The sequence below is a fragment of the Canis lupus genome, chromosome 1 (genome assembly GCF_003254725.2).
Source record: "Canis lupus dingo isolate Sandy chromosome 1, ASM325472v2, whole genome shotgun sequence".
Lineage (NCBI taxonomy): Eukaryota > Metazoa > Chordata > Mammalia > Carnivora > Canidae > Canis > Canis lupus.
The window spans coordinates 92,894,164-92,910,706 of NC_064243.1; the positions used below are offsets into that span (position 1 = coordinate 92,894,164).

General features: G+C 40.0%; 1 protein-coding gene across 17 annotated transcripts in view; it reads right to left on the reverse strand.

Annotated features, from left to right (window-relative positions):
• The window catches only part of GLIS3 (GLIS family zinc finger 3), a 545,819-nt gene that overhangs the window by 504,539 nt on the left and 24,737 nt on the right, over positions 1-16,543 (reverse strand). For 12 of the 17 annotated variants that reach the window (XM_049092635.1, XM_025423460.3, XM_049092609.1 and 9 more), the window contains one exon: positions 10,061-10,153. The exons of 1 other annotated variant lie outside the window; for it this stretch is intronic. The gene's annotated coding sequence lies outside the window, so the exon portion shown is untranslated. Of the gene's footprint in view, positions 1-9,726; positions 9,830-10,060; positions 10,154-12,838; positions 13,090-16,543 lie in introns of those variants that run through there. 4 more of the 17 variants (XM_049092612.1, XM_049092622.1, XM_049092625.1 and 1 more) reach the window with 3 other exon arrangements.

The following is a 16,543-nucleotide window of genomic DNA, read 5'->3' on the forward strand; positions in this document are numbered from 1 at the left end:
TATAAGTTGTTTACTATTCTTCATACTGTTCAGTACTTTTTAAATTTCAAAAGTAAAAACTAACAAAATATAAATCAAGATGGGGGAAAGGGAGTGAGGAGAAATCACTTACATATCTCCGAAAATATTGTTTAGTGTTTGAGTGCTTAATATAAGTATTAAGATACACATTTAAAAACACAAAAATACATTTCTCTAAGAAACTCTGAGAATTCTTTATTATTCAGATTTTGAACTTTCCACTTAATTGGTCAGAATCAGTATAGTTTTCACAGGCGAAAAGAGCAAAAAGTATGTAATCTGGGTTGCCTAATGATGGACATCAAAGGATAATGAAAGATTTTGTTTTGAACAAAATATTATGGTTCCTTGAACTAGGGAGCAGAAAGTGGTAGCCAAAGGACTTCTGTCATTTATTGATGAGCCTTAGGTTTTTAAAATTAGTTTCTGAGCCTCTTCAAAGAATCCATTTTTATCTCAGAGCTAGAAATCTGGAGCACAGAGTTGTCATTTTCAGAGAAAATGAATGCACAGTTTGCTTTAAAAAAAAAAAGTCAGGATTCTGAATCTGGACAAGAAATTAAAATTATACTGCTTCTACTTGAGTTATGTTTTGGATCTAAGAAGTTTGATTTAATCCTCATAGGGTTAATAGCTGTTCTTGATTAAAAAATAAATGAGACCATTTTGTAAAATATCCTCCTTTTCATAAAGTTAAGTGTTCAGTGTAAGTTTGAACTATCGTGTCCATGAAGTCAGATTCACAACTACAGGAGATCTTTGTAGTTATAAAAGAAGCTTGTCTCACTTCACCCTATTCCTCCTTTAAATAAAAAATGCAGCCATTGTATTGAGCTTTGCTAACATCAGTAAAGCTCAGGCAACACCCAGAAGTGCCCTCTTTGGGGTGGCTGACTGATTTTCTCAAGGTCATGCAGGGATATGGCTCAGGAACAAGGGGAAAACCTGAGGTTTGCCTGTGACTAGTAAACTTATACTGGGCTCTTTGTGTGAAATCCCTTGGTCACCAATCTCCAAATTAAAAATAGTTCACAATTCACCACGAGTCCTTTATGTCCTGTGAGAGCATGGGAATATGAGTGGCTGAGGGATGGTGGGGCATATTCTAGGTAAACCCAAGAACCTTTCCTCAAGCTCAGTACTAAAGAGCACAGATGGTAACCAAGTAGCCTGTTCCACTTATAGATGACCATTAAAGTGAATTCTGTCCTGGGTTGAGCTGTCTCTGTGTAGGGAGACCACTCACAGGCTTTAATGGATATGGAAATTATCAGGATAGAGGCACCCAGAGGGGAGATGACCAGGCCCAAGGCAGGCCTGAAGGGCTAGGTGTGGTGTTGGGCATTCAGCTTACCTTGGTGCCTTCATGCCAAGAGACTCTGGAAAATAACATTCAGGTGGAATGGTCGAAAGAATAAATTGTGGCCATAAATTAATGTTCTCAAGCACTGGTCAAAAGTGAATCCTCTTTGGTGAATCTTAGATTTTGTGAACATATCACATGATACACAAAACAAGTTCTGTTTTTTATACATTTAGCAGGTGTAAGTAACAACCCTTCGAGCTGAAATATGGGGTCCCTGCACTCCTTAAGAGCTCCAGTCCTTAATGGTTTGTTGCTTCACCAGTTCAATCAAGAGGTTAGTTAGCTCTTTGGAAAGTTATGTCAGCCTGAGTATGGTGGCCACCAAGACTTGGTTTTATCTTTGATCCCTGAATGAACAAACACAACTTGCCCCAACCTCTCTGTTTCCTCCAACTCTGAGAAGCATCCTGTTCTGACATCCCTATGCCATTAAAGGTTAATACTGTTGAGGCAAAGGTGACCAGACTTCTGTGTCCCACCAATCAGGTAAAACCACAGGTTGGGTGCAGACTTCTGTAGCCAAGCAACCCCTCAAAGCCTCCACTGTCTTCATGCACATGAAACTGCTTGCTATCTGATCTGCTTTTGTGAAGTCTCAGGCCTCTGACCTCAGGCAGCCTTCTTTAAAAGATGAGGAGGAGGTGTGAGAGTTCACTGGCACCAAAGCTAACTGAGCCTCAGCATTCCAAAGTTCAGGGGCCAGGGTTTATCTCTGGACTCAGCCCCACTCAGAAAGAACTAAGGCATTTCCAGAACTGTCTCTGGGTATTGGCCCAAGGGCAGCATGATTATCTGTGTGTATGTTACCAGCAAAACTGGGGACTACATTCTGATTCCTCACCTAAGATTCTCCAACATCAAGAAGTTACCAAAACGCATCTTAATTTGGGGTAGGATGGAGTCTAGGAGGTTCCTGACACAGACCTAGACCCTTCCCCTAAACATCACAGCAGAATAGTACTCAACTGTTTCTCCTGGAGCCTGCTTACCTCCTGCACGAGAAGTATGTTCTGAATTATATGTGCTGTCCTTAGTTTGGCGCCTGTAGCTGTTGAGTCTTTTTTATTTCTCACAGTCTCAACTGTGCCACTTCAGGAAAACGGACTGGCTAAGAGCACTTTCCAAAAGAGTATTCTGCTAAACTCACAGGTCAGACAATGACAAGCAAATGTATATGAATGAAATCAAGGGCCTCAGTTGAAATGCCAAACTTCCTAAGCATTTTCTTTGTGAATAAGATTCAGTTAATACCCTTCAACCAGGACACCTCTCTTTATGCTGTGGGAAGAATGAGAGTACACCCTATTCGTGGGCCTGAGGTTCCTAGCCAGAGTCACTTTACTGAATGAGTAGGTAATGGTTCCTTTCCCTTTTGCTGTATTTAACACATAGCTGTACACTCTGGCCTGGAATCTTACTTTTTATAGTCAATATTGCCTATAATAACTGCCTGCCCTCGAGAACCCATCTGCCCCATCTCATTGAAGCCAAAATCCCAATGCACAGAGTTGCCCTACACAGTTAAGTCAGTGGCATTCATGCAAAGCAATGCACCATTCACAGGGTTTTCTCAGGCCTCTCTCACTGTGATCCTGGAACCAGAACAATTTCACTGGCAGGCACTGGGATGATGCAGAAGTTGTCCATGATCTCTCTGGTCAGATGTCATTCTCCCTCCAGCAAGACAGGCTAAAATTCCACCGAAAAAGTCATTCCTTTGGGCAAAGGCACTGTCATCTCCAAGAGTTCTTGGAAGCAAAGGAGCAGAGGGGAAAGTGGCCCGACTTTGGAGTTGGGCAGATCTGAGTCCCAATAAAAACTCTGCTACTTATCGGCCATAAGATCATGGATCAGATACTTAACCTCCTTGAGTCTTAGATGGGCCTTAGGAAAAACCCAAGAATTTTACAGGGCTCACATTAGGCAGCATCTATTTAGGCAATGTACCTAGAATACTAATGCCTGATACAGTATAGATTCTAATAAACTACAGATGTCACTACAAGTATCAAATACAAGCTCTTCCAAGAGCCAAGTTATTAATACCTTGATACTTTGTAACAGTACCTAGGCTAGCTCAAAACCAAGTACAGAATCAAGTGGGAGCTAGACAGAACTAATGATACTTTATAGCCCAGGAACTGTAAGAAGGTTCTCAGAACAGAAGGGTAGGAAGAACCAAAAATAAGCCTTACCACCACCTTTATAATCTGACCCTCCATGTGTACCCTAACGAGAGATATTGACTCAGTGAAAGAGCTAGAGACATTGACTCAGTAAAACTGTTTGCCTAATATCATACAGTTAATTGAGGAAGAACTAGAATTAGAACCTATATACTCTATTTCCAGCCCTGGGCTCTTTTCCTCAGATGATGAGGAGATAAAGGGGTCAGTGGCAGCAAAACACTAGATCAGGAATCAAAAACTTACTTTTAAAGAAAGGAGTATTGGGAAATTCCTAAGGGCAATGAAATGTTCTGTATCTTGATTGGTGTGTTGGCTATGGTTACATAGATACATACATTTGTCAAAACACATCAGCTGGGGGCGCCTGGGTGGTTCAGCCAGTAAGTGTCTGCCTTTGGCTCAGCTCGTGATCCCAGGGTCCTGGGATGGAGCCATAGCTCCCTGCTTAGTGGGGGGAGTCTGCTTTTCACTCTGCTTCTCCCCTGGCCTGTGCTCTCTCTCCCTCACTCTCTCTCTCAAATTAAAAAAAAAAAAAAAAAAAAAAACATGCACGAGCTGGTACTTCAGTTCCATGCATTTTATGGCATGCAAATTATACCTCAGTTACATTAGTTTAAAAACATAAGTATACTTTCCAGTCCCAGCTCAGATACTAATGAGCTGGGTGGTCTTGGCCAACTCAGTTCCCTTCTTTGGGCCTGTTTTCTTGTCTTTATGATGAAGGGTTATAATTAGACAAAACCTAACATCCTTCCAGCTCAACGCTGATATAAACAAGACCTCTTCCCTTCATTACAGCCTCTATTTTATGCCCACTGGGCCTAGCAGCAGGCTCAGAAAGAATGGCATACAATTTAGGGGGAGTGGGCAGTAACTAATGGGCAGGAATCTAGTGTCTTTCTACTGCATCATTAACTTTCCAGCCACACTTTAAAGAACATGACTGGTTTTCCACAGGGATCTAGCAATGTAACATGATTGAGCTTTGGGATGAGGATGATCTGGCCCCCGACAAGTTGTATCTGCCACCAGAGATAACAACTTTCACATGGAGAGTGGAGAGAATGTTTCCTGGACAATGGGAATGACTGACAGATATTAAATGGGAGGAAATTGAAGGCTCTGCCAAGTTTCATGATAAAATGCTATTTCTCACGGTAAGGTCAAGCTGTCTCTAGTGCAGCTACTGCTTTTATAATACAAAGGGAACACGGCAGATTCAACAGAGTGCATCAGGCTTTGCAAAGAGTATATGATCAAAGGCCACTTGTTTCATTTATAAATGAAATTGAATGACTATTACAGCAATAAAAATCATCAAGGATAAATTTGGAATTTGCTGATGAACTAAAAGCTCAGAAACATCAGTAAGAAAATCTCTAAAGGTTTGATGCCAAAGCCCTTTGGATGTAAAATGCCCACTGATGTTTTCAAGATTACATATGTAAAAGGAAGGTTAAATTGGACTTTCATGGGAGAGCATTATGCCAGTAGCTACAGTTGGCATTATATAACATATTAATGAGGGCCTTAAAAGGTGGAATATATTCACTGGCATTAAGTCTTATGGTTCCCAAAGAATAAAAATCTGAAAACAAAATTCAATGTGTATGAATCATTGAGTATTAGTGCATTTACTTATGCAAATTAGACAGAAATAAAAGTCATATTTTAGTCTCAAGTTGCATTTAGAAATAGAATAGCATTTGTTTCTCATTTTTAATCTTTAGGGAACAATCCTGGTTAGTTTTATGTGTCAACTAGATTGGACCACAGGGTATTCAGATGTTTGATTAAAATGTTATTCTGAGTATGTCTGTATGCTTCTGGATGAGATTACCATTGAAACTACTAGACTGAGTAAAGCAGATTGCCCTCCTCAATGTGGGTAGGCACCATCCAACCTGCTGAAGGCCTGAATAGAACAAAAGGCTAAAGTAAGAGAGTTTGCTTTCTCTGCCAGACTTTCTACAAGCTGGGACATATAGCTCCTGCCTTCAGACTCAGACATGGACTAGAACTCATACCTCTGGTTCTCTAGTTGTCAGGCCTTTGGACTCAAACTCCAAATATAGCATCAGCTCTCCTGGGTCTTTAGCTTGACCACTATAAGCACTGGGAATTTTCACCATCCACAATCATGTAAGCAAATTCCTTATAATAAATCTCTCCATCCGTGTATATTGTGTATATACATACACACATATACACATGTATTCACAAATACGTGTGTATAAATGGATACATACACAGAACCAGAAATATGTATGTGTGTGTGTGTGTGTGTATATATATATAGATAGATTTTTTCTGAAGATATATAATATAGACCCCTTCAAGTATGTCATCAATTGATTCATGTTAACATCATTCAACATATTGGGAACAGGATATCAAAATTTACATTAAGCACAGCCTTTGAATATAAGGGAAGGGGGAAGAAATGTGTGGGAAATATCAGAAAGGGAGACAGAACGTAAAGACTGCTAACTCTGGGAAACGAACTAGGGGTGGTAGAAGGGGAGGAGGGTGGGGGGTGGGAGTGAATGGGTGACGGGCACTGGGGGTTATTCTGTATGTTAGTAAATTGAACACCAATAAAAAATAAAAATAAAAAAAATAAAATAAATAAAAATAAATAAATAAATAAAAAAGCACAGCCTTTGATCCAGCACTTGTCCTTCTAGGAATTTATCCTACAGAAATACTTGGACATGCATGCAAAGAACTAAGTGTAAGGATCAGGGGCACCATGCTGTACATTGTCAGGTTCAGAGGCACCATTATCATTGAGGCTATGTCAATGGCTCCCCTGAAGCATGAAAAAAAGACATTCACCACTACGTTTTTTTAAATGGCAAGTAACTCAGAACAATGAAATTTTCTACCATTGCAGGATGATCAAATAAGTTATGTTACATCTATATGATAGGAGAGTATGGATATTATGCCTTTGTTGAAAAAAAGTGAGGTCCATATATATGATCTGATAAGGACCAATGTCTAAGTCAAGAAAACCAAGGGCAGAACAACATAGAGTATGTTCCTACGTGTGTGCATATACATTTATGTCCTCACATACACACAAAGAAAATTTCTGGATTAATATAAACTATTAATACTAGTTGCTGCTGGAAAGTCATAGTGACAAGGAGTTCCACATTTAGTTGTATACCCTTTTTTAGTGTATGTGTTTACCATGGGCAAATATTGCTTTTGTAATTTAAAAGAATCTAGACTAATACAAAAGTCCATCCATTCACTCAGTAATTCAGGATTCTGGGGGCACCCAAGTGGCACAGTTGGTTAACCGTCTGCCTACGGCTCAGATCATGATCCCAGGGTCCTGCAATTGAGCCCCACATCAGGCTCCCTGCTCAGCAGTGAGTCTGCTTCTCCCTCTGTGCTCTCTTGCTCTCACTCTCTCTCTAATAAATAAATATTTTTAAAAAATAATAAAAATCAGGGTTATGTACTGAGCAGTGTGCTAAGTACGTCCCCAAGGTGAAGGGCTCACTGTCTACAGAAATTCTCCACTTTGTTAGCGCACGTGTTGTTGGTGGTGTTACTGCAGTTGCTGTTGTGAATTTAATTCAGTAAATATTTTTGAGGCACCTACTATGTGCCAGCACTTTTCTAGGTGCTGAGGATATATTAGTGACCAAAAGACAAAAACCTTTGCCTTCAGAGTTCTTACAATCTACCTACTGAGATAAAAAATGTTGCAGTCTCTGCAGAACATTCATGTGGCCATAATGTATTATCATACACGTGAACACTCTAGAAATGCTCTCAGAGGGAGGGCATGGGTGTGTGTATATGTGCACATGATGTGCGCATGTATACATCTGTGGCTGGGTGACATCTGGCTGGCATTCACATAAACAAACCTATACAGTAAGGCCTCTATTCAGAGCAGATGAGAAAGGTGTGTAAAAGGTCCCTATAACATGTAAAATCTCATTAACAACCAGAGTCATCTTACAGAACTCAATGTGAGCTCCCTCTGCTGCTATTGCCTCTCCCTCACTGTTCCAAACCCCTCCAGGACAGCTGCAATTCAGGGGACAGCTAGGGTTCTGAATCCCAGGCTGGTTGCAGTTTAAAAGATGGCTGGGCGCCTAAGTCCTTAAACCTGCCATTAGTCCAAACCTTGATATTTCCATCTGGTAAGACTACAGCAGCTTAGAGAGGAGACGGGAGACCTCATTCTGGACCGTCATCCTAGTTACTGCCCTCTAGGGGTTGAAAGTTGGCTCCTCCTCACCAAATCAGGTGCTATTGTAGCTATTGTTCCAATATCTACCAAACCCCAAATGTCCAGGAATGCCCACAGCTGTGCACACCCACAGACACACACATATGAATCTCCCCATACACCTGCTTCTTCACAACCTCCTGCTGGATCCACTGGTGGAGTGGCTGGAACTGGCATGTGACTCATCAGAGCTTCTATTTTCCTTCCTGCTTTGACCTTGCAGATTCACCTGAACTGCTTTTGGAACCACTAGCCTAAGGCAGTCAGAAACAGCTACTTGTCTTCCTTTACAGCATAGATCAGGACAGATTCCTGATTGTTATTTCTATTGTACTGAGATTTAGCCCTACAATCTTTCTGGCTGACTCCTTTGAGTAGCTACTGCTCACCTTTTGTCACCTTATATGATTCCCTCCCATCTGCAGAAGAATAATAGCTTCTAACCAGTGACAGACATGATAGACTCAATAAATGGTTTATTTAACACTTTGCAGAAAGAACTTAGGAGTACACACTACCCATAAGATGCCAAGACCCAGATATCCATTTAATTTTGGGACTAAAATTTATTTTAAAAGGTAGAGTTGCTTGCTTCGGCCCGTGGGAGTACAATAAGCAGACATTGATTTCTGCTGAAGTTAACATCAAGAATCATTGAGCTAAATAAAAAGTGCAGGCTGCCCTGGTCTCCACCTCAGTCAATATTTACCTCGAAAAATAATTAATCTTGATGTTAAGTAAAAGCGAGCACCAATGGATGTGTTATTATTTTTTCCATGAGGAGACAAATGTTGGAAAAATAAATACGTACATATATAATTTTAAAAGAATACCAGAATTGGCAAAAACTTAAATTACAAAAATTAAAGCCCATCTAAGATATTCCTCCATTTCCTGACAAAGTCATTCTGCCAACTTACCACACTTACTCATTTGCCTTACATGAATAGGAGCCTTGCTCCTAAAGAGGCAGCAAGCTTCAAAACACTGGAGACATCACCTAAGCGTAGGACTGCCCAACCCACCCCTCCACCCACAGCTTTTAAACAGTGTGACATCACAGGGTCCTGTGTCTCAATGTGTCTTCCATAAGTGAAGAGGAGTAACAAGGAAAGAGCACATGACAGAGCACATTTGGATGTTATAAGCAAAACATGATTCATCTCAGAGACACTGTCATTCTCCCCAAGTCCATGTGCATCTGCACCCTGAAAATACACAATAGCTCACAGAAATGTGGCTAATGGTTAAGAATGCTACTGCAAATATTACTAGTAATATTAAATTGCTAACATTTAAGTAACATGCATGAAGCACTTGGCATTTACCATGTCAATTCTGGCCTTTCACAAGGATTATCTCATTCATTCTTTATTTTAACCCCATGAAGTCGTTATCATTGGCCCTGTTTTAGAACTGAAAACAAAAGAAAACCCTCATTCCTGAGAATAATGCTGCTGGCCATGGTGACCACTGACAGCCCCCAGATGTCCCTCTTCAGCAACAGGCCTCTAAAGAAGGGAGCTGCTTCACCCAAGGTGATACCCCTCTCTCCCCATGGTTAACCTTTATGTAATGACTAGTAGATGTCACTGCCTGGCCCTCCTGTCCCCAGAAAGGATCCTCTGACAACCCCAGGGGTTGGCTGAAATCTCTCTTGCAACTGCATGGCAGTTCAACTTCTTCTTCTGCACAATTCTGCTTCCCTCACTCCCTTAAAGATGATGTTCCCTTTCCTAGGGAGCCCAATCTAAGACAACATTTCTTATTAAAAAACAATCTGATGGTTGGACCCTTTCTCTTCTATGCAGAGTGCAGCAAAGGTCTATATGCAAGGAGATTGAGATTTGCAGTGCTGCAGTGTGTGAACCATTCCTTGCTAGATGACTCACCTAAGGGGTCAAGATCAATCCTGGCATGGATCCTTGGTGGAAGCTCTAGCTTCCAGATTGCCGCATTCACTCCAAGCCATTCTGAAAGCAGTCCTGATTTGATCTTGCAAACACATAATGGGAAGACTTGGCATCAAAGTCAGTAAAGGCTCCTAACCACATTTCCTGACCTTAGAGTAACATGATGATTTTTATTATACCTTAAAACCCTCAATTTGATTAAGTATTAGTAGAAAATCTACAGCCTATTTTGAAACTCTTTACCCTGACGGTCAAGGGAAAGAACACATAATCTTTCAAGTTTTTGTTTTTATAAATTAGGAATATTACCTACCTCCTCTCCATCCAACAGGAATAAAATGTGTGGGCAGTTTGATGAGAAAAATCTAGGTGAAATTCCAATGATCCACTGATATTCTCTTTGTAGCTGGTAAAAACAGTAAGCCAGAGACGAATGGTCAGTGAAGGAGGATACATTGACTTACAATGAATCCCTAAAAAGTACTCATCAATCTCCCCTAATAACCTGATGTGCCTGGAGAGGCAACTGCTAAGACAAGATCTAAGACAACTCGTTGTATAGTAAACCCATCTCTTTTCCCTGAAACCTGTGAAGGATTTTTTAAAATGTCTTTTTGCCATGAATTTTTTCCTTTTTTCTTTCCTCCTTCTTTTTATCTTTCATTCTTTTAAAGAGAATATTCTCTCAGCTAGGAAAGAAAGCAAACTCTCATTTTTCTGCTGACTGGCTTGTGCACAACTGGAAATTATAAAAGAAATTGCTGTTTCATTGATGTAGTAAGAAAACAGGAAGACAATTTTCATCCCAAAATGAGCCCTCTCAGCTGAAGCTCCCTTTGTAGTTGATGACCACACGCTTTCCATCTCGGCATGGGGCCAGTTTTATTAAAATCCTATAGCAACAGCTTATTTTTCAAACAACACTCCAAAAGGCACTTTATGATGAATTTCCCTTAAAATTGCTCATGGTCATGTGTTTGGCACCTTCAAGGACTCCAATGGGAAAAGGATCTTACTTCACAGGGGCAAAGTCTGAATGTTATTCTTGTGATGAAAAGCATTTGTTAGGCCCTCAGGTAATGCTCAAGCAAAGAGGTGGATGGGCACAAAAGCACAAAAAAACCAGGGGTCCAGCTCTTCATACATCACTTCACTAAACAAAAAGTAAATTCTGTGGAACCTAAAGAGCTTGCCAGAAAACTGAGCTATTATGCTGGAAAATGACGGGAAAACCTAAAAAATATCTATTGTTGAGAAACTGGATCAGAGACTCCTATCAAGGAGTCAAAGGAAGAAAGGAAAAAAAAAAGGAAGAAAGGAGGGAAGAGAAGAGGGTAGCAAAGGAGAACTACTGTACTGCAGAGAGATGGCAGAAGAAAAAGGAAAGTAGAGGAGCGAAGAGAGGAGACAGGTGGACCCAGCCTTGATCTAGAAAACCACCAGGAATAGAAGAACCAATAAACCAAAGGTGGTCTTGAACAACGTGACTGCTTTAAGCACCAACTAACTAGAGAACTTTAGAGTACAAATGATCAAAATTAACCTGCTTCCACCCAACCACAGACTTACCTACTTATTAACCTGTGATCAAATGCCCCCCTCACATACATACACGCTTAAAAAGAGAATGAGGTAAAATTTGCAACTGAAAACAAAACAAAAAAAAAATAGTGACAACTTTGGAAAATAAATGATGGAGCTATTCTTTTTATAAAAAGTAATAATAAAATAAATAATAAAGTGATTTAACTTCCCCAAGCGTATTTAGGGAGCAGAGAAGTCAAATACAGATTTTGGAGCAGAAGTTCCACATACTGCAGTAGCAAGCAGTCCTGTCCAACGGCTGTTTCCTAGCTGTGAGCTGTGTAAGCTGTTAATACTGGAAGGGACCTTAGTAGTAAGCTTCTGCAACACTGTCAATCCAGACTAGATTCTTTCCACCTCTATCACATCCTCGACAAATAGGTACTCAGCAACATTTCCAATTATACTGGTTTTTCATCTGTATCTTGACTCTATCAATAGGAAGTTCACTTAATTCTTCTACTCTAAGAATACAAACATACAAACATGCTACTGGCATTGATCAACCCTCTGTACCAACTAAAATAATCTCACAAGAGCAGGATGGCTGGTGAAGTGAATAAACTGGGTAACAACAGCCTGTGGCAATTCTGCATAAAAGGCTCCAACAGTGTTAGCAGGTACAAAGAAGTAGAGCAAGACTCCCAATCCAGTATTACAAGAGGTTTCCATGGTCCTCAAACCTTTGCTTAAATTCCCCTTTAGTAACCCTGGCTCGACAGAATTCCTAAAGATACTTGCATATTAAATACTGAAAACATATATAATTGACACAAAATACATGGTCAAGTCATAAAATCTGCCTCCCAGATTGAACCTTGGCTGAAAACCATATAGAAGTCTCAGGGCTCTCTTTGTGAGCATGAAAACACTTGATTATTCTCATTTGATCTGAAGATACCCTTGAGTTTACTGAAGAACTAGAACCAAATAGGAGTCAATCCCTCTCCAAACCTTGGCGGCCTTTGGTCTCTCTCTGAAGTGAATTCTGAAAGTCTCAATGAAACTGAGAACCACAGTATTTTTAGTTAAGATTAGAAATTTCTTCCTCAAAAAGGGTAAACCTCAGGTGCGATATTTGTCATTTTTAAGTGTAAAGTTCCATTCATAGGAGAGTGGTTATATTGCTTAAGTTAATGATGGTACTTTCAGGCAAAAGAATTGTGTGCTTCCAATGAAAATGATGGTATAAACATGCTCAAAATATGTAATTAAGTGAATAAAATCAGGTTACAAAATAGTAACCATAATACAACTTCATTCATTTCTGCTTGAAATATATGTGTATGCATTGAAAAATATCTGAAAAGTTCCAAATGTTCCAAAATGCTAATAATTTAAAATTTAACACTGATTATTCTCTAAAAATGGGATGTTCTATCTTCTTCTTTACATTTTCTATTATACCCTGTATATATTTTATGTCTTTATGTTATCATGTATTGCTTTTAAAATATGAAAACTATAAAGTTTTGGAATGAAAAGAAATGAGAGATTCTTAGCTTACAAAAAAGGTCCCTGTCCTTGCTAGATGATTTCTTTATAAAAGAGGAACTTCCCTCATTGGAAGACTCTCTGTGCAGGTCTCTCTCAGACACGACCATTAAACAGTAGTTCTGGTTTCCACTGGCATGCTGTGAAGTGTCATGTAGAGGCAGGGAAGGCAGTTAAGAGATGGCTTAAGCATGTGCAGAAGCCCATATGCGGATAAGATAGATCAAATCACATGTAATGAAAATCTAGGATGCATCTCTTCACCCTGACATGTTCACGTTGAAGGACAGAAGCTGAGACTCCAACAATGGCATTGAATGTAGACCATCAACCCACTCGCAGTGCTGAGAAGTCCTGCTCCAGCTCACCCCACTCCACCAACTGCTAAGGGATCTTTTTTCCAGAATATAGGGGAGAAATTACTTTGTACTTCTTTTTTTTTTTTAATATCTAAAATGCCACCACCACGTATTCATTTGGGCTATCAAAATTTTCATCTAGGATGCAACACCCAACACCCTCCACCAGAGTCAAGGAGCTAGAAAGTGCTGGGTGCTCCTACATTCACACATTACAGTCTATTACAATCTCATAGTAAACCAATGTAATCAAATTTCTTTGTTTCAAACTCAGAAGCTCTAAGGTTTCATTCAAAAGTGTAGGAGAGAAAACTGGCAGAGTAGGCAGGAGAGGTCCTAGGAAATGCTCTGGTGGGGAACTGAAGCCTGATCTTAGGTCTAAGAGTCCTGAGCACCAGAAGACATGAAGAAATAGGCCAAAGGGACCAGTGAGAACACAGGATGATAAGCGTAGTTAAAAATAAACTTCACAATTTCCCAAGGCTCAATCCTATCCTTATGTTGTATTTAGCCAAACAAAGAAAATAAACCACTTGAATTTTTTAGTTGGATTATTCTGATCATATACCCAGCCCAAATAATTATCTTCAAATAATTTAAAATAGAAAAAAAGAAATACTGAATTTCTTCAACTGGTTGCCTAAACCTGAATACTCTCAAGTGAATCCAATGCAACAAGCTAAAAAGTGAAAAAAATATACAACCTTTTCTTGGGATGGCAGGGAAAGGGTCTATACCATGCCAAATAATTGGTTTGACTAGATTTTTCCTGCCTGAGATGACCCATAGTTTGGGTGTCATGAAGACACAGACCCTCTGTTTCTTTCCTGTACTCAGAGAAGGAACGTTCCATTCCACGCAATTCATGAATTTTAAAAACCATGAACCTTCCTTCACATTCCGAAGGAACACAAACGTTTTCCTGTCAGAGAGCTGTTTTGAGCATAAATGCTCAAGTGATTGCGATGGTGACAGGGAGAGGCCTTTTCAGACTAAGTCTTTGTTCTGAGCTGGCTGGAGGCTCCAGCAGTAGGACTGCCAGTAGGGTTTGGACATATGGTTGAGCACAGAGAGCAGGGACTGAATTTACCAACCACCAACTGCCATAACGGCCCTGTGTCTGGAAAATGGCCAACTGTTGAACCAACTGCCAGTGCTACCATGTTGTCATTAGACAATGAGCCAACAGAAAATTACAGGACCATGGAAGATCACTAGCTCCCTCTTGCGGTGGAGTACAATGGCTAAGTCCTGCCACTTTTCCAGCAGAAAGACATCCCTGAATTCCATGAACAAAGGATGAAGGCACTTTCTGGAGCAATCTTATCAGCCTATTTGAGTAGCTGCCTTTACTCCCTTCCAAAGAGCTAATACTTACAGCCCTCTAATTTTGCTGACAAAAATTACATTGCAAATTACAAACTCAAAGGTGTCCAATGATTCCCCTTTGCCCTTAAAATTAACTTCCAAAATCATGACCCATGGCTTATAAACCCCTAAAGATCTATCTCCTGCCCACCTCTCAAATCTCACTCTCCCCCTCACTTTACATTTCTTGAAGTCTCTCCCTTCAGTATTTTCACCCTTGATCACTGCTCCTACTAGGAATAACTGTGACTTCCCTTCTCCACCTTCATCCCATCTCATCTGGCTAAATCTTCTCCATCTGTTCAGATTTAACTTAAATATCACCTCCTCCTGGAGGCCTTTCTTAAGCTCCTAGACTCTATCTCTCTGTTCAGTCTGAACTTTGCACCCTGAGTTTCCTTACCTAGGCACCCATTACACTCAATTGTAACTGCTTATTTAATATCTTTCTTCCCCATTAAAAGATGTTCTCTATGAGGGTAGATTCTGTGCCTATTGTTCACACCCTTACTCTCCACATCCAATGCAGAGACTATAGATATTTATTGAGAATATGTTTGAAGCAGTAAATTCCAAAAGAGAAAAGAGAAGTGACATATTAATATACCCAGGAAAGTATTGTTATCTTAAATTTACAGTGAGGAAAGTAAAATTCAGAGAGGTTTATGTGGCTTGGCCATTGCTACAAGGGAGAATGTGTCAAATCCAGAAGTCACACCCAAGTGAAATTCCAAAGTTAATGAACTTTCTACCATGTAATGCTTCCTCTTAAGCAGCCCAAAGTCAACCACAGTCAATTCTTGTTTATTCATGTCAATGCAGCATCATACAGCATGACTATTATCAAATAATGAATAATCCTTAAATCATTTCTATCAGGTTTTAGGTGGTATTTCTTTTCGGTGAGTGCTTTTGTTCTTCCATTTTAAAAGGGATTTCTTTTGATGTTCTCAGTATCTCCAAAGAAAATAACTAAGTCATCCCGAGAAGCCCTGCCTAGTGAGCTTTCCCAACCAGAAGGCAACAGTGCATCACAAGGCAGAGAACAGAAAGAACATTAGGTTTCAGCTTTGAGTTTTTGTACATTTCTCTAGTATCATGAAGCAGACCTTGAGGTCCTCCCATGTCAACAACTCCTGATGGGTTGTTCAGCTACTCTTCTAGGTCTTCTAAAGAAGTATTCCCAAAGATGCTTTAAGAATCTCAGGAAGAAAAGACATCTATCAAACCTAACTGTGCTCTGTAACAACTGATACACAGAACCCAGTTTACTCTCTGATCTTAAAAATAACCTTCCTGGGCCTCTCTTCCATAAAATGAGAGCAACAACACCAACTCTAGAGTCACTAGAAGAACTGGCTGCAATTTCCTTCTGTAAGCATTACTCAAAGCTAAAATCTCTTTCACATTGTGTCTAAGGCTTCTAACCATAAGTTCTACCATAAATTCAAAATTGTCTTGAGGGAGCCTGGGTGGCTCAGTCAGTTAAGTGTCTGCCTTTGGCTCAGGTCATGATCCTAGGGTCCTGGGATCGAGCCCTACATTGAGCCCTACCCTGCTCAGTAGTGAGTCTGCTTCTCCCTCTCCCTCTGCCTGCTGTTCACCCTGCTTGTGTACTCTCTCTCTCAAATAAATAAATAAATAAATAATTTGTTTTAAAAAGAGAGAGAAAATTTGAAAAAATTGTCTTGAGAGGGTATGGTGCCATGAAAAACAGCACTGGCCTGAGAATCAGAAGACCCAGACATAGTCCAGGCTCTGATACACCTTAGCTAAAAGGACTTGGCTAGTAATCCTTCTTAAGGTTCTTATATCTCATCTATACATAGAGGATAATAAAATGGTATGCTGACCAAGTGTGCATATAATTAGAAGAGTTGGCTTAGATGCTCACTGAACAAATCCAAGTCCCAAAAGATTGGGATTGACAAGTTGGCAACATGAACTAGATCTAAAGAGAGTTTATCTAATAAAGAACTATGTTCATGGCC